General features: G+C 40.4%; 1 protein-coding gene across 2 annotated transcripts in view; it reads left to right on the top strand.

Moving 5' to 3' along the window:
* The window catches only part of chrm3a (cholinergic receptor, muscarinic 3a), a 69430-nt gene that overhangs the window by 5556 nt on the left and 43291 nt on the right, over positions 1-20583 (top strand). For both annotated transcript variants that reach the window (XM_070915921.1, XM_070915923.1), the window contains exon 2: positions 17784-17898. The gene's annotated coding sequence lies outside the window, so the exon portion shown is untranslated. The remainder of the gene's footprint in view (positions 1-17783; positions 17899-20583) is intronic.

Here is a 20583-nt window from a genome sequence, read left to right on the forward strand (position 1 = left end):
ACATAAATGATTTATCTTTGCTCCTTTCTGCCTTCTTCATTTCACATGTTTGTTGTTTTCCACTGGAGGAAATAGAAGACCATGTCATGAGGACTGGGTGAACCGTATGACATTCGTTTTTCAACAGAAGCGCATAGATTTGGCCTCTGAAATCGCTTCAGTCTCGTGCTTTCTGTGGATCATCTCTTGGTTTCATCTACATTCAGCAACACGTCTGCACTATCTTGCTGTTGTTTGCCATTATCTCTGCTGCTTAATGGGCCTCTGTAATTACGAGTGAAGTATGTCCTTTTTTTTGCGACTCTTTTATTTAACACCTGTCACACAAATGAAACAGCGTGAGTGATCTTTTTCCCAAATCAGAACTAATCAAGAACTACTCGCGAAGCAGCATATGGCACAAGAGAGACTGAATGGGCTGGCCATTATGTCGACTGAGAGGATCATAGCTGTGGATGTAGATAAAGGACACTGTTGAGGATTTTACTCGATGCCAAGCTCATGGGTTGCAGTTTCAAAAAGGTGAGCGAGTGCTTTTTCAAGGGGATTTGGAGGTGCTGATTGGCCGCTGTGCCGACCTGTTGGAGCTAATATCTATGCTGAGTCGCTGCCAACTATGTTTTTGATAAGATTTGGGCAGAGCTGCTGTGCAAAACAGCATTTCTATAAGCCAACTATACTATGTGCTGTGGTTTAAAATCCTGCACCTGTGCTCAGCTTGGTGTCCGATGTGTTGTGTTTGTCTTCTGCTACTGAGACATGAGTTGTGTCAATTTATTTAAGACATTTCGACAACAGCTGATTTGTGAAGCCGTTGATTTGATTTTGTGACAATGGCTGTTTGTGTTGGTCCAAAAATCTGCCGTTTTGATTTACTGTGTGTGTATTTGGGTGCACGGCTTTAACCACATTTTGAACATATTAGTACAGCTTATGAAGCCCTTCAGAAAACGTCTGTCCTGTATTTTCCCTGAATCGTACTATTAAGAATTTGAACAGATGCTGCAGTCATGCTTTGGGGATCAAATACTGATCTTTGCTTTAATGTTGCAGTTATGGAACTGGTTAATTGTTTACACAGCTGGTTTTCAATATACTAATCCTGATTCATCTGTCTTACCTCAGTTTGTTTGTTCTACCTGCACTCTAAATGATGCTTGAAGGTTGCCTCTTGTGTAGCTTTATTACCGTCTCAGTATTATCACCTGCCCGAGTTCCCACCACATGTCAAAGTTAGAACGACATGTTCAAAGTAAAGTGAAACGAACAGCACTACGTGAAATTTCGATTTCCTAGTTTTTCCCCTGAAGCAGGTGTAAGAGTGACAATTTGCCCCATTCTTTAAGGGAGTTCAAACCAGCATCTGTCTTTGAGTCTTCCTCATTCCTCGGTTTGATTGACATTTCGGAAAGAGACAGAGAGTTGCAGAACTTATACCAGGCTAGGGCAAGATGTAGAGCAAGCCCTCTGGCTAAACTCTGTAGAGGAAAATGAATCCAAGCCAACAAGACCCACGGCCCCCAGGCCAGTGAATCAAATCCTCAGCTGACATTTACATGATTCTAAAGCAACAAAAGGGTATGGAAATAATTTTACTCCAATTTGCTATCTTGTCAGTGTGTGTCTGAGAAAGTGTCAGGTTCAATACTTTATTGTCACTGTTTTACTGCACAGTGGGTTTCTCTTATTGGACTGGTTCAAAGCTGACACAGACAAGAGGGACGCAGATGTACAATGTTCCTGTGGGGATTTGAAGTGTTTCATAATAGTAACAAGCAGACAACAGCTTGATTACAAGGTAGAGAAAGTGAAACCCTCTTAGTCCATAAACCAAATTGAAAATCTTGCCTTTAGGCTTAACCCTTTACAATTAGCTGTTGACTCTTTGATGTGCAGGCCTATATATTAACACACTGTACAAAGCAGGGTTCATCACAGTAATGTTACACTGATAAAATATAAAAAGTGAAAATGTGATATGTGAAATGTCATATGAATAAGCAGTGGTAGGAGAAGCACTCTGATCCTTTCCATAAGTAGCAATACAGCAGTGTATACTCCTTTATTTTGTAAAATCCTGCATTTAAAATCACTCAAATATTATCTGCTAAATATACTAAGTATAATAATAAATATCAAAAGTACTGGTCCTGCAGAACAAATGCCCCTAGATTAGTTGACTGATGCATCAATGTCTAAGTGGCATTTTACTGTTGTAACAGGTGGAGGTGGAGCTGGTTTTAACGACTTTATATACGGTTGTTTAGTCCAGTGGTTCCCAGACTAGGGGTCACCATAGGTGCGTTATTTCTCTCTGAAATGTAGTGGAATTTAAAGTAGTATAAAATGAAAATCTAAAAAATCCAAAACTGTACTTCAGTAAATGTACTCAGTTACTTTCCCCTGTGAATGTTGCTGTGATTCTTAGCCCTCTGGTGCACTGTGCACCTGGGTCTGTAGAAACCAAAATAAACTTTCTTAATCACAGCAACAAAGCCACAGAAACCAAGCAAGATGCAGAGTGATTGACAACTCCTAAACGTTAAGGAAATGAGAATGAAAGCTTTAACATTAGTGTGTGCCACAACCAATGAAAGTAATGCAAAACAACAGTCCTTGTCATGATCAGGGAATGCCAGCTCTCCTATGCCAGTACTTTCACTCCTCCATTTTTTGTGGATGGAGCGGTGTAAACCTTTAACGCATCCTCAGGGATTACTTCCACTTAGCAAAGTGATAATAATCTCAAGCTCATCGCAGGAATGTGTGTAACTTGGCATGACATGAAAGCTTTGTGGGAGAAGTGCAATGACATGAATCACTGGAGTAGGTGTTGGGATTGGTCATCTGTTTTTTGTTCATCCTTATCAGCTCTGCAAACCCTCTGGCAATAACTAAAATCGGGCGCAAGCCTTATCGAACAGCTTTCTGAAAGAAAAGTTGCAGTATTTTTGTGGCCTTTGATCAAATTTCAAATCAATGTAGAACAAGTTCAACAGATTCTGAGGTATTACAGAAATGGGGAGATTTGGTGGAGAACTAGACAGCCAGAGTACATTAACTTTAGTGGTGTCTTTGGGATGGAAAGCAGACCAGAAGCAAGAGAGGATGGATGGAACCGCCTGGCATGTCTCCATACAAAGGTTTTTGGCAGGGTTACGTTGGTAGAAAAAAAAGAAACTGTTTATTGGCTTAGTACCCTCTGTGTTTCTTTGAAATGTAATCATAACCCAAGCTGGGCATATTTATTGCATATACAGGCAACACGCTGGAGTTGCGAGAGCTTATTATTTATCAATATTTAGTCAACTTAATATACAGTGCAAACATGAAAATACAATGGTTAAATAAGCTTGATTTATAAAGTCTGGATTCCTGGCTTAGAGCGCATTTTAAATCTCTTCAAATGAAAGTGGCAAAAAAAGGACACTATGGGCTCTCATCCTCAAGCTGGCAGAGGCACAAATCAAGGCTTCATTTTAGCATTATTTTGGGAATTTTGCTGCTCCAAACAAACCCGCTTGCACTGTGGAGTATGAAGCAGCACAGCTGATGTTGTGTTCATGTAGATTAGGGGGCACAATGCAGATTTGCACAATTTTGGCATAAAATTTTTCCTGTAATTCTGCCCACTCAGACCACCTCTTATCACAAGTGTATGCCAAATGGATGGTATTTGTGTCGTTGATATAAATGTTTAATCACTTTTAAATTCACACCAAATTATATTTTTTATTATATTATTCCAGAAAATTGTATCAGTTTGATTAAATAGGTGATTCTAACCAAAAATGTAATCTACAACTGTTTGTAGGAGGTGAGACTTGATTTAAATACTGTACTGTATAGCTGCAAGAATGATATGTGCAATCCATCTGCAAACAGTTATAGCATACACGCATGAAAAAAAATGTAGCTACTTTAGTTAAATCCACTATGTGTCTGTTTACTGTGTTCACCATCTTTGTTTAGCCTGTTAGCATGATACCGACCAAAAATTCCAACTTTGGTGCCGCCCAGTGGAAGTTTAAAAAAATAAGACAGTGTGGCAGACAGCAGTGCACACGTCTGCAGGGGAAACTGTCTTATTTGTGGCCACTGAGATTAATGGACTGAAGGCAACAGGATTGTTTCCATCAGAAACATTTAACAGATGCTATATTTACATAATAATTCTGCACATAGTGGCTTCAGATAATTAAAACTTTCAACATGGCGCTGGGATCTACAGTAGCAAACGCAATAAATACCGTAAATACTGGGAGTGTGATTACAGAAGGCTTTGAGCTGGTAAGATAAATCGCTGCAGCTCTTCTCCGCTCACACACTCGTGTTTGCAATGATATTTCATTAAAAAGGTTACATGTCGTCGATGACCCTGAGTAAACTGCTGAGGTTTTCTCTCAGGCTGTGCCACCTCTTTGTTCCCTCCTCTTTGCTGTTCATGTTTATTTAACCACTCTTTTTTTTTATCCAGATTAGTCTCACTAAAGCTCTTTAAATCAATCTCATTAAAACTCTTTTTCAACAAAGACATAGAGGGGCAGTCAGAGTTTGTAGTCATCTGCCTCATTTTCCTTAAGCTCCTATCATTTCATCAGTCACATCCTGCTTAATCCTGCTGAGAACCACCAGGGGAGCGGGATAACCTTGTGACTTCTTTGCCGCGCCTCTGTTTATTATTTTTATGTTAGATATCAGGATCTGAGGTGATATAATGACTTAACAATGGCCGATGGTTCTTTGGAGAGCGAGTGAAACTGAGTCATTTCCCTGGTTTGGTAATGAACCCTTTCATTGTAACTCACTTTTGGCAGCAAGTTTGAGTGCAACACTGATGTCCATATATCATAATCAGGATGTGGCAGAGGTTATTTACATTGTTCACGATCCAGTGTTTGGGTTCCTTCTTAATTCCATGGTTAGTTTCCAAGCAAGAGGTTTTGCTAATGTGAAGAAAGCTAATCATATTACCGCCAAATCTATGTTTTAATGGCTAATGGCTTGGTGGAGCTGGGATTGAGACCACTTGGCTGCTGTATGAAATGCTTCGTCACTGAACAATAACACTAACAAGGCAAGAATACTGATGAGAGCTGGAGACTCCAGACAGTCGAAATTCCTCGACTCGTGTGTTTTGACTCTTTACAGTCTTTGCAGCGCCAGGTGTCTGAACCCAAATTTATTTGTCTCCCTGCTGAATATGTCTAAGACCTGCTGAAGGGTGAAATGAGAAATCTGTCACAATGCTTAAAACATAGTTGTGCTCTAATCAGGCTATTTAATCGGAACAAATTGTCTGAACAGATGTTTCAGATGCAGCTGTTTACTTGATCATTCTTTAAGTTCAGTGCATCCCTGCAGCTTTGACAGGATGTGCTGATATAACGTGTATTATACTGTCAAACAGGCTCTGCTGCATACTACAGCGTGTCTGACCATCCTCTCAACATTCCTGCAAAATTAGATCGGACTGTAGAAATATTTACAGGTACAACACAAAGTAGTGCTAAATCCTTTTTCCTGCACATAATACAGTAGCTTCTTAAGATGCCCTAACCAAACAAATTCACTGAATCCTACTCTGACTGGGTGTATGAGAGACCGGGAGCTTGAATAAGAATCCATTTGTCTCTTTGTGAAATTGTTCAAAGAGCCATGAAAAAAATGAAATGACAATTCATGTTGCAGATGGCTGCGTCCGAGCCAGACATTTTTCCGTTTGGAGCTGCAGTCACTTTTCTTTGTTTTACAGAACAAATTCTAAAACATCATGATTGCCAAAGCATAAACATTTTCAGTTTTGTTGTGTAAGTTTGTTATCGCTACTTCCCCACCGTTTGAGTGGCAACAATTTAATACCTCAAATAAAATAATTACTATGTTTCTGTGACTGTAAGGACAATGGTTTAGTTTTCATCCTTGTGGCAACAGCATGCCATAAATGACAGAATGTGCAAGTATGAAAGTGAAGTTTTAATGATGTCCTTTTGTTATTGAATCAGCTTTGAAAGTGTGACCCTAATAGGAGATTTTTTTGGGGTGTTTTTAATAAATCCCTCACCCCCTTATTTGATTTACTTCTGCTGTGACATCTGCAGTCTTTGGAGGTCTGGATGTCTGAGAGAAAATCAATTCTTTCATAGCAACATATTTCTGAGGAGTGTAGGGGAGTGAAGAATGAGAAATCCCTCATCTCCTAATATGCACAGAATTTATTTACTTTGCTGCTGGGGAATCTTTTTTTTTTTAATTTAGTCTAGTACACACACAGCATTTACTCTTCTACTTTCTCTTGATATATATACTGCAAAAATGCATGCACACTTCACATTGATTAGCTTTTACCCCCCTCCAGGAACAGACAAAATCCCTCACTGCCATTATTGGAGCTTTGTCGTTTGCGATTGTACGGGCGTGTTCGCGCTCAATGCAACCATCAGTCAGTGGAAGTGACAGGACGGGGAACAACCTAACACAAGGCTTGTCTAAACAGCGAGGTCATTCGATCTCTGCTCCCGCCCCATCCATCAGGATGACATATGCAGATGGTTCGCTGTACAGCCATGAGACCTCTAGACATCAGTGGCTCCATATTTAACCTGCTCATAAGTCCTGTCAGAGTAAGACCATCCAATTTAAATTCCAAGTCTCAGGAGTTTGAAAGATTATAGCATCCGTTGATGTCTTACTTAATTTTTCTTTTAGTTGTGTCACTGATATTAAGCTGTTTTGAATACGCTAACGCAAGCTCATTGGACAAAAAAGCAATGGTCGTGTGGTGCACTTGAGATTTACAAGCTCCCAGCATCTTATATTACCTTTAAATGTGGATTTGACTTAATTTAATAATTCGCACATGCTATTCCTTTCGGGTCGTGACAAAGATAGAGAGGAAAAGCGGAATGGGAAAACGTAGGAGGAAGGGTTGATATAACATTTGTGAACTTGAACAACACTCCCGAAAATAGAAACTAGAGAAGCAAGACTCTAATCTGCGATGCTCGGCTGAATTTACTGCCTTTAGGTGATCCGTGGACACAGGAGATTAAGAGGTTTGCAGACTCGCATGTGTGAACCTTAAAAGAGATTTCGTATTATAGCTATGCCACGAGTTCTAAACCAGAAAAAATAGTCTGATGTGTTAGACACAAACTGTCCCAAAGCACATCATCAGTGCAACCGGCGATGTGTCTCTTAATGGAATATGCATGTACGACACGTTCTGCAAGTGTGCAGTTTTCTCTGCATTAATATTCCCAAACTGGAGAAATATTTTTGACATGAACTATCAAACTTTTACGATGTCCTCTAGAGCATCGAGCACACCCTGCAGACTCACCAGAGTCCTAACTTTTTTTTTTTTTTTATGCTTCATCTTGTACATCTGAACATATTGTGAGTCTAAGATGTAGTGAGGACTCAAGTGACTGGCCTGAGTGAAAAGAAAATGGAAAATTCATTTAGACAAAAGCTCCGGGCTGAGCAAGCAATATATCACACATGTATAATGAATGATCATGAACGTCAAACTTTTGCAGTTTCAGATTTCTTAAGAAGTAGTTTTCAAAAAACATGTGGATGTGAACAGCACATTTGGCATGTTCTTTTTCCCCCTCAATCCTGTGGTTTTACAAACCAGTGCTGCTTTTAAAGCCTTCTACATTGGTATCCGAATATATTTTCAATAGCTGAAGAGATGTCATAGTTGGCGTTGGATGTGCGTAAATCCATTTTCCTCCATCACCGGCTCACTATTTGCTTACACTGAGCATAATGAATCATTAATTCACTGCTGTCACTTGCAGCCCACAGTCACTGTGAACAGAATTAACTCTTGATCCAGCAGAGCAGAGCGGGAACAAAGAAGTGCAGCAGCATGAGCCTCCCTATATTTGTTTCACTCCGAAAAGCAAACTATGGAACCGTTTATGTGTTGACAGGATGGGTGTTTTCTAATAAGGCTGTTACACTGCACTCTCTGATGCATGTTGTTTTGATTGTGTTTTGCATTTTTATAATTTTATTGTCTCTCATTATTCCCCAACCTCCTGTTCATCTGCGCTGCAGGTACTTTCAGGCTTTGAACAGATGATTTTCTGTTCTACAGTGGGTGATAGGGCATTGCTGTAGGTGCGAATTTGTTTTAAATAAAATACCCTCTCTAATCCTAAATAGGCTTCACGTTATAGAATAGCAGCTCCCAGCCAGGGGTACTTGTACCCCATGGGGTACATCTGCAGTTGACAGTTCAATTGTATGTAAAATGTATTATAACAATGTCCACTTCTATATTTACACACACACGTTTGAACATGAGGGGTGGGGTGTCAATAAATGGGTAGTTCATTTGACAGAGCTATTCGGATACGTTAAGCAAAAAGCTTGAGAGCCACTAGTAAAGAAGATGACTGAGAGTGTAGTTATTGTGGAGGCGTTAGAATGTACCATCTCTTCCCTGGATAATAAATTGTGCTCCACTGATAAGGTCGTTGGCATCTCACTGGACAATGAGACTGCTGCAAAATGAAATAAATCGTACACTGAAACATATGCTTTGTAATTTTATTAAAGCACCAAAAAATACCCTCAAATCCTTCCAGCACACTGTTGATGTTTTGAAACTGAACTTCACTGAGTGTATCTGTAAATGTAATATTGCTTATGTTGTGACCACTTGTTTTTGAAACGGGGGATTTCTGAAGACGACTGCTCCATTTAACTCAAGGTAAAAAAAAGTATTCCTTGGTTTTATTTACACCAGCTGCAGGGCTCTGTGTCTAAATCTTTTTCTCTTCTCCTCTCTGTTTTCTTGTCTGTGGTCCTGAGGAGAAATGTTTTTTCCAATAACACTGGTTGACTGCTGTTGCTTGCCTCTGTCTTTGTCACCTCCTGTGGCAGCGGCTCAGCTGTTCTGCAACCCCCCCCCCCAGTCACACAGGCATAGAGACACAGCCGGCCTAATTGGTAATAACCCTTCAGCTGTCATAACTGTGGTCCGCTGCAGCTTTCTGGGGGAAAAGCGGAGAATACCTGTTTGCTGTTTTATCACTGGTGTGAGTCCGCATACGCCTCTGTATCTGGTGGTGCTGTTAACGTGCTGTAGCCCCCCCACTACACGTTACATTAACACACATCTTTTGGATTAGTATCTTGCACATTACAAATATTGTTTATACTTCATACTGTGAACTTTTGCATGTTCCCTGGTCAATAGTTTGGACATCCCTGCACAAAACTGTAGAGCTTTTTCATATAAATAACAGTCATATTGTACATATTTTCTATGATTTTGTTTCACATTTTCCTGACAATTTTCTATTATGCTTCTTGACTCTCAGTACTTGCTTTATCTTTCATATTTTCTGCTTACTATGTTTATTGTTGTGCACCAATAAACCAAGGCATATTCCTTGTATGTGAAAACCTACTTGGCTCTAAACCTGATTCTGATTAACTGGTTTTCTATCTGCGCAACAAGAGCTTAAATGTTGTACTTTCTCTTTAAAAATACTCAGATACAGCTCGGATCTCCTCTCCACTATTGCTCACTTTTTCTCAGTGAGGATCCTTGGTCTGCCCCTCACTGTTTATGACTTACTGTTTGTGCAGCATTAAAAGGTCAAACTGGACAAATAACTTGTGAAAAGGCAAACAAATGGGCCAGAGATGTTGTTCCCATGATTTCTAAAGTTTTCACAACACGGGTAAACATATGATTCTCTCTGAAGCGCTTTCCTTGAAAACACAAACACTTCTCCGAATTATGCATGTTGAATTATGGCTGCAACATATTAAAAATCACCCCATGAGTCTCTCTCATGTGTGAGAAAAGGCTTTGTCTGTATGTTTGTTTGTGTGAGACGCACAGTGGGCTCTGATTTAAGAAACCAAGGGAGCTAAATTTCATAACAGCTTTGCTCTCCTGATGTTGTGAACGTCGACCTTTTGCCTATATTTTTCACTTTTTATTTTGGACTACGGCGTCCACAGGAAGTATTTCATGACTATTAGTGGTCTTGCCTGATGAAGGTTAGAAATAGCTTACGCCTGATGGAAGTCCATCTTTATTTGAAAACCAAGAATATTCTTTTGTTGGTACTGGCGCTGGGACAATGCAGTTGAATTCCTTTGTGCATGAATAATTCTTTTTGCTCGTTTTGGGACATTGTAATAAAGCCTTCTTTATTTTCTCATTCTGTTGTGTCTCAGCTGGTCCTGAGCTAAATGGAATTGGAACGGAGCGCAATGTTTGGGAGTCGGTGTTCTCCCATTTCTGATGACCGATGGCAGGAGAGAGATGAAAGGCCTAATGTACAAAGCCATGCCTCTGCTTCTTTTCCTCCCCACCTCCTCTCCTCTTTCCTCCCTCCTCACCTAAGCGGCAGTGCATCTTTTCACAGTCATGAAAGAATGCAAGGGGGGTTTGCCAGTCCTGTACAAATATACAGAGCACCCAGATGCAAAGACATGCAGACACATATTCTCCTCTTCCTCCCGTCTTCCATCCTCCTACTTTTTCCTCATTCCCCCTTTTCTTTCCATCTTGTTTCTATGGTACAATATACATCATGGGGGCAGCAACAACCCACACAGTTTTGGCTCACTGAACACGCTAAGAGCTTTGAGCTTTTGGGATTGTGAATTCTTTTATGCTACTTTGTGGTATTTTTGGTGATGAAGCCCTGGATGACGGCTGGCTAAATGGGCTGAGGTATTTCCCTCTGTGCAGCAAGGATACACATCATTTGTCAAGCAAGCTGCCTTCAATTATCCTTTAAACACAATACCAACCATTAACATGAACTTCAATGAAAAGCTTATTTGTACACCAGCTGGATATCACACATTCGGAGCCACTCATAAACAGGAATTGGGTTGTTCTTTGGCCATCTTGCTACCAGACGCAGAGCTGGTGCAATTGATTCCTCCCCTGCAGTTAAAGAGAGCAGGTTTCATCTTAAAAATCAGCTCTCTTTGTTTGTGATGCTCAGTTTGTGGTCCCATTTGTCCTAATAGTTGCATTTATTTATTTTTCCCCCCCTGTGTAGTTCACACCTCCGTGTCTCACGCCTCCTCTTATGCTGTCAGCTCACATTCGGGGTAGCTCTCTAATTGAGTTTTTGGACAGCAGGCCCGGCCTCAAACGCTCCACGAGAGATAAAAGAAATTTTGCATTACACCATCAAAGGGGCGCCCCCGCACCCTCACCCCATTCCACTTCCACACTCACCAAAACATGATGAGATCAAATGAACATCTAAGGTCAGTGAAGCTGCGAAGGGTTAATGATGTGGAGACCGCGCTCAGATTTTTAATTCACACTCTGGGCAGATAACTACCCTCAACCCATTCACGTCTCATCCTTCCACTGATGACTCATGCACTTTGCACTTTGCGAACAACCTGTTTATTTAAAGCACTTTATATGAATACAGTTGACTGTAATTTGATGTGGCTTGGCTTAGATCTGTCATTATCTGACACTGTCTACTTCACCAGGCTCAATATGCTCTTAATGACGGCATCCATGAGGTAGACAGCACATTTAAACCCAGCAATGGCATGAAGTACCCTATAGCACAGAGACTTATTCTAAGTTGGAGGTAATTCACAGTTAAGTGGCAGATCTTTTCACCAAGGTTCAAATTCTTTCTTCTTTTTATAATTTCTCATATAGCTCTGTAATTATTATCCTATAGCTCTCTGAATGTAATTCCCTATTTCTCTAAGAGCATATAATAACAGTCACTTGGACAGAGCAAATGATGTAACTATATTATACCCTGACATCCTCAGCCTCTACATTTCTGCTTCTCTACTTTGACAGTGAAGTGGTTGTATTTTGAGTATGCTGCTGTACCCTCATTCAGAATATAGAGACTTATATGAAGCTTTCATATCCGGCCCTACAAGACAGATTGTAATCCGCTGACCTCGACTGAGTGAAGTCAGCTAGATAAACACAGGGAAGTGTGTGTGTGTGTGCGTGTGCATGTGCGTGTGTGTGTGTGTGTTTGTCCACCCCCAATTCAACACAGGAGATTCATTGATATGGCCATAAGTCATTTGCTCTGATGACAAAAGGTTTTTGTCTGAGTGGCCATTCAGCACAGATGTTGTATCAACCCAGCAGGTAGTCCACGCCATTTCAAGTTATTGTGCACACAACCAGCTATCGTTTCAATGTTGGTATCACCACAGGGTCATTGTTGTCAAAGCCATAGCCATCATATGCAACTCTGCTGAAAGACCTGGGCCGGATGCACATTCATTGTTACTCACCAAAACATGGATCCTTGAGGCCTTGTGTGTATCCCTGACCATTTCCTTTGCAAAGTTGATTTTTTAAATATTTAAAATCTTGCATTGTTTTCATCTATGTTTGCCAGCTTGAAGTTTTCTTCTTCCTTGCTTTTGTAGGTGCCGCTTGTTTGCCTGTTACTTCTGCCAAGTGTCAAGAAGTTGAACAGCGTGAAACTTTTTACATGCATGATGCAAACAAATTGGGGACCCAGTTGAAACCTTTGCTCCATAGCCCTACTAGTGGTCAAAAACTCCACAGTGTACCTTGTTACTTGTGTTACTTTTCAAAGTTCTTACAAAAGTGAAAATCTGCCAGAACAAATTATGTTTGTCTGTAGTTTCACTGCTCTCACACATGTTTAACTTGAAATTAAAAGCTAAATCCGGAAGAGAATTTGTCCTAATGATGTTGACGACCAGCTTCCGACAACATTATTTAGTTGCAGTCTAGAGAGGCATATATTAAAATATCTGTCAATTCGAGAGTGCGTAGCAGGTTCCTTTTGAATCCTGGTGGTAGGATGACCCTTGTGTTTATATTTGGATCACGGATTGTGTCTTTGAGGAGCTTGGCAACTGTCTAGTGCTCACTAAGTTGTTTTTGCGAGGTCACAAAGACCTGTTCTGCTGCCAGTGTTGATATGTCAGAAACACAAAGATTGAATGAATCTTGAATCTGTCTTGAAATTGGCTGTGACGGCAGAGATATTGTCTCTGTGTGGAACTTTTTAGATAGATGACTTTTAACAAATGTGAGAGAATGCGTTGCCTTTGGCAAATTTTCAAGGCCTCTCTGTTTTTCCTCGTGTCTTCTTTCTTGGAAAGATTACATAAGAATACACAACAGTGTTACAGATCACTTTCACTGTTTTTAACTTCTTGAAGCAGACGAGGTTTGATCTGCATGTGACTGTTCAGAGCTGTACTTTTTGCTCTTAATGTGTCGAAAACGTAGACAAATATAGACCTCAGTTTTAAGTTCATTGATTCTAAAGAGCAAATTGCTTTATTCTGTCATAACCTGTTAAAAATCATGTTCCACAGTTCATTTTATCTGGCCTTCATTTCAAGCTATCTGCTCTCTCTCTCTCTCTCTCTCTCTCTCTCTCTCTCTCTCTCTCTCTCTCTCTCTCTCTCTCTCTCTCTCTCTGGGTTAGCTCTGTCTCATCTTCATCTTCACCCCTCATCCCTTTCCTTCCTTTACAGCCTCATAGGCTTTATAGCGGCTGCTTCTCTACCATCTGTTTCCCAATCAATTTGGCCTCATTTCCTGCCAATTGGTCCTCCATGGGCTAAGGCTCATTTAAGGAAGTATTGCATGTTGAGATCATCAGCTGTAGTTATGGTGATCAGTCCGTAAACCGCTCGCCGTCACAGAAGGTTGACTGGAGTTTGGCCATTCGTTTGAAGTTTTGGTTATAGCCCTTTACAAGACCACTGGGGAAAGGTGTGTGTGTGTGGAAACGACAGTGTTTTAGCAGATGGCTCACAAATGTACTCATTTTAACAACTTGAAAGTTTAATGAAGAAAACATTGTGTCTGTGGTCGGGTTGCTGTCAAAGCGTCTGTGGTTTATTGATGTGTGAACCTGGTTTCTGGGTTATTTGTTTGATATGCAAGCTGGACGTCATGTACAGACAACTGACTCTAATTTCCATACAGAGCACTGTCGGTTCAATTAAAAATGAACCGACAGTGCTCTGTATGGAGATTACAACTGTTTGCAAAAAACAAACCACCCTCCCAGTACAGCAAACATGACTCTTCATTACTTTATTGCCACTGTCTTAAACACTGTAACCTGTTACCATCATCATGCATTTGTTTAACACTGGCACCAACATGTTGCCTATTTAATCTCTATAAAAAGTAATGTCTCACCCACACAGTATTTATTATCACCCATATCTCTCTTTCTGTTAGAGCTGCTGTCCTTAACCGAGCACTCGTGCTGAATTCATGTTCCTCTCTGAGTACAATTAAAACAGAAGGCTTTCAGAAAAATCCCACCTGAAACGTGCCCAAAAGATATGTTTTTGTTGTCTCATGAATTGAATTTCAAAGCAAGCTTTATCCTGCAGGGTGGTGACTGAGAAGATCAGGAGAAAGCAGAGCAGTCCTGCTGGTCAACGAGGTGCACTTACACCTGTTAACCTCTCCCATTTTACATGAGCTTCAGAAGACACTGAGGAGAAATATGTGGACTGTTGGCAGTCCGGTTAAGGTCTTATGTGGGTTAAGCTGCTTTGATATCCTGCAATTGAGTTTCCCGGCTGACATGCATAAACCAATTAACAGAATATCCCTGTCCACCTTTGTGGCTGGAAAGGACCTTTAGCAAAATAATTCTCCACTGAGCTGCAGGTGTGACTGCAATGTGCTTCCTCTGCTTTACTGTAGCTTATAGATGGATGGTAGATGTAGTATAACAGGACATCTGAACTAAATGTTGAAGCCTTCTTTACTTTTTTTTTTTTTTTAAGGGATGTACTGTATGTGTGAGAAAACTGTCTCCTTTATTGCGATCCAAGAGAATCTTAATGTGGTTTTAATCACACTGTATCCACACAATGCAGAGCCGTGGTGTCTGTCTGCTGCACATGAAGTAGCCGGTCTTATCAGTGGGAGCAGATGGAGAGCGTCCAAGTGAGAGGCTCAGTCTGGCTCCATGTATGTCATAAGTAAGAGGATGACCTTGGCTGAATCTCAACTGCGGCTCAGCCATAAGAAACACACACTTTCTGTCCTTTTCTGTCTCTCTTTCTGTATGTCTCTGTCTTTTTGCCTCTCTCACCCTCACACACACACACACACACACACACACACACACAGAAACTGTGCTTGCTCCTACACATTCCTGTACGCAGTGTTGCAGCTGGAGACAATATACACTCCTCCGCACTATCACTTCATCAAAAAGAAGCCATTCGTAAGACACTGAGGCACATAGGCTCTGGCACTGCCCTTACAAGCAGGCGATTACATACCGAGTCATTTGAAGCATTTACCACGGTGGGAGGAAGTATTTGTTGCACGCTTAAGATGTTGCTTGATAGTTAATATCAGAATCAGGCTCAGTCAACATTCTTCCCCGTTTGCCCAAGCGTTCAATGAAGTTTGAGCTCCATTTTTTATCATTCCCCACTAGAACTCGCAGCTCTTAAATCAACCCGACACTGGGTATTTGAGTTGTATAACATAAATCTCAAAAGACATTAATCAAAGGCAGTTTTTTAGCATCTGTGCAGTTGTTCCCACTTTACTGCGCTCACAGGGAAGGATGAACAGTCAGTGAAAGGTGATATCAATGTATTTTCGAGCAATAAATTTGAAGAGCTTTGCTAGTAGATTTATATTGGACCATAGCTTGGTGAGATAAGGGGCTCCATTTAGGAGGAAAAGAGAAGTGGGACTGTGAGTGAAAGTGTCATGAGATTTGCAGTGTTTAATCTGCACAATCCAACCCATCATATTATAGTTGTTGCCACTGTGGTTTCCTTGTGTATCACAGTGGCTGTGTGCTGCAATGGTCTGTTGGCATGAGGAGGCACATGAAGTCACCAGGTGGTTCTTTTCACCAACAAGTTTGACTGTTGCAAAATGCATGCAGAGGTTTACTTAGCCTAGTCATAATGGAAGTGCCTACTAATCTAAGTGGTGATTTAAACATCACTTTATTAAAACTTGCTAACTAGTTGTTACGTTGAGCAAAAGTTGTTATAAATATTTACACCCAGTCACTGACAGGTGTAAGTGTTACATAACTAACTGAACCAAGAAACAAATTGATTTACTATTTATTTAGAGGAAAGGAGATAAAACTGCATGAACACTACTGAAACACACATGTTCATATATTCAAGAAACAAAGTAACACCTACATTTAAGAATTGAAAAGTTTAATATATTGTTTGCCCCCCTGAAACTGTAATGTTTGGAAGGGAATTGTTGCACTGTTTCGTGATTTGCCCCAGATGCCAGTGTATGGATGTATATTCTCACGTTACAAACGTTTGCTGATTTAAGTTTCTGTTCATATTCCTCACAGTTGCATTTTGAAAATGAGCCCTTCAAGATTTCCGTCTTCTGACTAATTCGCTGTGAGACTGAGAACTAAATCTTATATAATTACTTGACCTTTTATCCGTTACATTAGAGTGGCCTTCATGTGTACTGTATGACACATTTCTGTTTCAGAGTGGTAATGAGCTATTGTACATTCCCATTCACACTCTATCTGGATAATTACCATTTCATATTATTGTGGGAAAAGCCCCCTCATTCATCGGGTATTTCATGCAAATTGAGACTCAGATCAAGTATTGTTACAGATTTAAAGTGGAAACTTGAAAATGGTAATTGTCTTGCTCAGTCCTCTTTATGGCTCTCTGGAGCACACCCCTGCAGACTCAGCGAAAATGTGGGGCAGATAGGCCAAGTGTGGTCGTCAGTATTAGGATGAAGTGCTCCATCTTGTTAGAAGGCCTTTTGTAGAAAGAAAACAGTTGTGGATTTTTATTTAAATTGCTGTGTTTTTAGTCTTCAGCAAAGAGAATCGTCCTCGCCCAGAAATGTCATGCATCTTCGCATTAGAGGAGAAATGTTTCCTCAATTGACCTTTGAGGTGTAATTTGTTAGTGTGACACAAAAAGGAGAGTAGTGTGCTCATTTGTTTAACAGGACTGGAGGTGTTTCTGAGTTGTTTGAATATCAGTATCGAGCCCCTGCATTGAGCGTCCTCCACTCTGTCATCCTTTTTCGTTTACCCATCCAAGCCAGCTATGACTTCCGTTTTTAATAAATGCTTGTTCAGTCTGGGAACTGCTCCATTACTTTTGATTATTTTTAATGGTAAGCTCTTTTTTTGTAGTACATCCATATTTGTCTCTTAAGACTTGAAGGCTGTTTTAATGAGCTCTCATAAGGTCTGCTTCCTTAGCCCCTGGCTAGATCCAGCTATGTGCAGCAGGCAACTCTACTAGACCAAGACTATATAAGGCATGAACACTTCCCTAGACATGAAGACATGCCATTCTTCCCTTTGACAGATATTATCCAGTGGGGAATGGTAGCTACAGTACTCAAGTAGACCCTTGATTAAAACATATTGCATAAATAAAGCATAAAGAAAGATTTTAACACTGCAGATGAAGAGGTAGATTACTGAGAGCAAAATGAGCTATTTGGCAGTGACACACATGAAAAGATATACAAATTAGTTGCTGACTAAAGACCTTTGGTTCTACTCTGGGAGGCAAAATGTGTATTTTCTGGAGAGAAAGGGCAGTTATTTTGGCTAATGACAAATATTGGTACAGTCTTTCCCACCTGTTGAAGCTTACCCTCCATTAAAAATGCTAAAAAAGTCTGTGTGCTATAGGTTTTCCACTTCCTAATTTGGACACATCATCTTTAATTCATTCTCTCCTGTCCTCTCCTTCTCTCTCTGCCCCCTTGCTCCCTGTCTGCCTCCCAGACGCCATGATCCGACTAGAGGAGGATAATCGCGCACCCCCAGTACACAGCATGGACACCAAAAGGCACTCCGCTGAAAGGTGACCTCCAGACACTTCACCTCCCCAAAACATTTGGTGAGTTTCCTTGTATTCACAAATGACCCCCCCCCCCTCCCCATGAATGTTTGGCAGGATGTGCCGCTCCGAGCCATTTGCTAATGTTCATGTTAGACATTTTAAATGAAGTCTTCCAACAGATCACATTATGTAGTGTCCTTTTCTCTGCTGCCTTGTCTTTGTTTTTCTTCCCTGATGCACTGATTGACCCATGCTTGAAAATTGCCATTTTCCCCTTTGGCCTAAGTGGTGATATCCTTTCAAGCGAAAACAAAAAAAAACTTTATTTCTTAATTAAGGGTATGTCTTTTCTTAATGACCAAAGAATATACTGGTATTTTATCGGAAACAGGGTCAATAAGCCTTTGCACAAAATGCACCAGTTCGAGCCTGCATGTGTGTTTGAGCATGTGTGTGAAAAAGACACGGTGATGGGTAATGACCCATGAGGCTTAAATTGTCTCCTTGCATGTTTGTGTTTCATAATGACACGACTAATTACTGCCACTCTGATATCCACACTGAGGGAGTGATCACATGGCTGTGAATTAACTAGACATTCACAAATGTTTTCATATCTTCTCTCTTAAAGAATGAGGGAATATTCCATGTTTTTGTCATTGTCAACAAATCCCACTAAAAAGACCAAATCCAACAATGTTCCAGTCTCTCAATACTTTTTAACTTCCCTACGCTGTCTGTGGCACTCAGCCCCAACCCCATTCGTTCCTACTGAAGACTTAAATCTAAAAAAGAGAAAAGCTCACTGATTTATCGTTATATTTTCGAAAAAGGCTCACTGATTTCCTCTACTAGCTTGTAGTAAATGTTAGTCAAAAGTAAATGGTGTATTTGTTGGGGACTATATTCAGCCACGGATTAATTCTCACTTGATGTTCTAGAGAGCATCTCTGGCAGCAGGACGGTTTATGTGGGATTGAATCAAAATAGACTACAATGCCCATGTTAACCATTATTAGGGAACCCAGTGCAACGGTGTGGCCTAAGCAATACTTGTCAGTAGGATCAATGCATTGTTGGTTTTGGTGTTTTCATGGGCTTTGTTGACAATAAGAAAAACATAGAATATCACCAGACTTATTCTTCAAATTTATTTGTTTAATCTAAAAAGAGAAAAATAAAATCCTGTGTCTCATCCATTAAACCAGTGCAGACCACTGAATCGTGAATACTCATGTGAAAATGTTGGTGAATCAGGTTTGATCTTAATTTGGATGCACATTCCAGGCAGTTTGTTATTAGCATAAGCAAAGGCCCATATATGGCAGCAGTCCTCAGTGGCGAGCGCAAACCATCTGTAACTTATTACCTGTGGAAACTAAATATCAGTACACACAAGACTGAAAAATAAACAAGCATAATAATAATAGCCTGAAAACAACAACCACAATACCAAAACACCAACACCACTACTTCTACTACTACTACTTATAATAAATGTGATGTGTAATAATGTGCAATGTGATTAGGGACCCAGAGAGCTAGAATAGAGAGCTTGGAATAATGTCAGCGGTGCTGCATGAACACAGCATATGTGTCATTTGATTTAAAATAAGAACCCTACAAATGTCATTGAAGGCAAATTATTAGCGCCACAGGAGATGGGCAGGCAGTTCCTCAGCAACTGAAATAGCTCTGTGAGTTGGATCCAGAATCGGGGAGGCTGGGATTTCGGTTGTACAGCCTGGATTGCCACTTGTGATCTAGCACACACAGGCATCCAGGTCTGGTATTTCTGTGATTTACTCGCTAACGTGCTTTATTTATCAATCCAAAACTTACCACAAAATATTGGGTTTAGGAGTGGTCCTCACCACACGTAAAAAACTTTTGCATCAGTCTTTGTTTTCGGAACAAATGCCAAGAGTTATAAAACTATAACCTTGTTTGAAAATAATTAAATTCATCCCCTGAGCGTAACAGACACAGGGCTGATTTTGTGTGATAGCACTATCTACATGGTGCATCATGCTACAAAGCTTGTTCTGTGATAAAATATTACCTTCAACTCCTCTAAAGTTAGCCTTTGGTGAGAGTGCCGCTTTATGGAAATCAGGTTTTGCACTGAAGTGATGATTGATAACAGACTTGCATTTATTTGAGGGTAGAAAACCTTGGGCTATAATCAATGCAATCTCTGTAAGTGAAACTAACACAAATAAACATTAAAATCAAGGAAACATATGAAAAATATATGAAAAAATAATTTTCACTAACTTGCCAAAGGCAAGGCTCATTTGTCATGGGAGAAATGGTGCATATGTGCAGTGTAAATGCTCCATACAGAGTTCAGTGGGTTTACAGTTTGTCACCCGGCGAATCTGTGAGTGCGGCTACAACAGCAGGAATGGTTAAAAGCACCCTAGCATTAGATAGAATTCAGTCAGCGTGCATTTAATTTGGGTTCGCAGTAACAGGCGGCACAGACATGGTTATACAAGAGATACAGGGGAGCACAGTAGGGTGTGTGAGTGTAGGAAGGCACAGATAAACCATTTCTGTCACCTCATTTCTGAGAATATGATTACCTGTCTGAAGTAATGTGTTCGTCCTGCATTTGTTCAGCTATTGGTTACATCGTTAGGTTTTATTGGACGTTCACAATGTTTAGTGGCAGATTGTAATCATTGATTTAAGGTTTGAAATGCTTTGAGGAATCTTGTTTATCTGAAAACCACAATT

The sequence above is a fragment of the Enoplosus armatus genome, chromosome 12 (assembly GCF_043641665.1).
Source record: "Enoplosus armatus isolate fEnoArm2 chromosome 12, fEnoArm2.hap1, whole genome shotgun sequence".
Lineage (NCBI taxonomy): Eukaryota > Metazoa > Chordata > Actinopteri > Centrarchiformes > Enoplosidae > Enoplosus > Enoplosus armatus.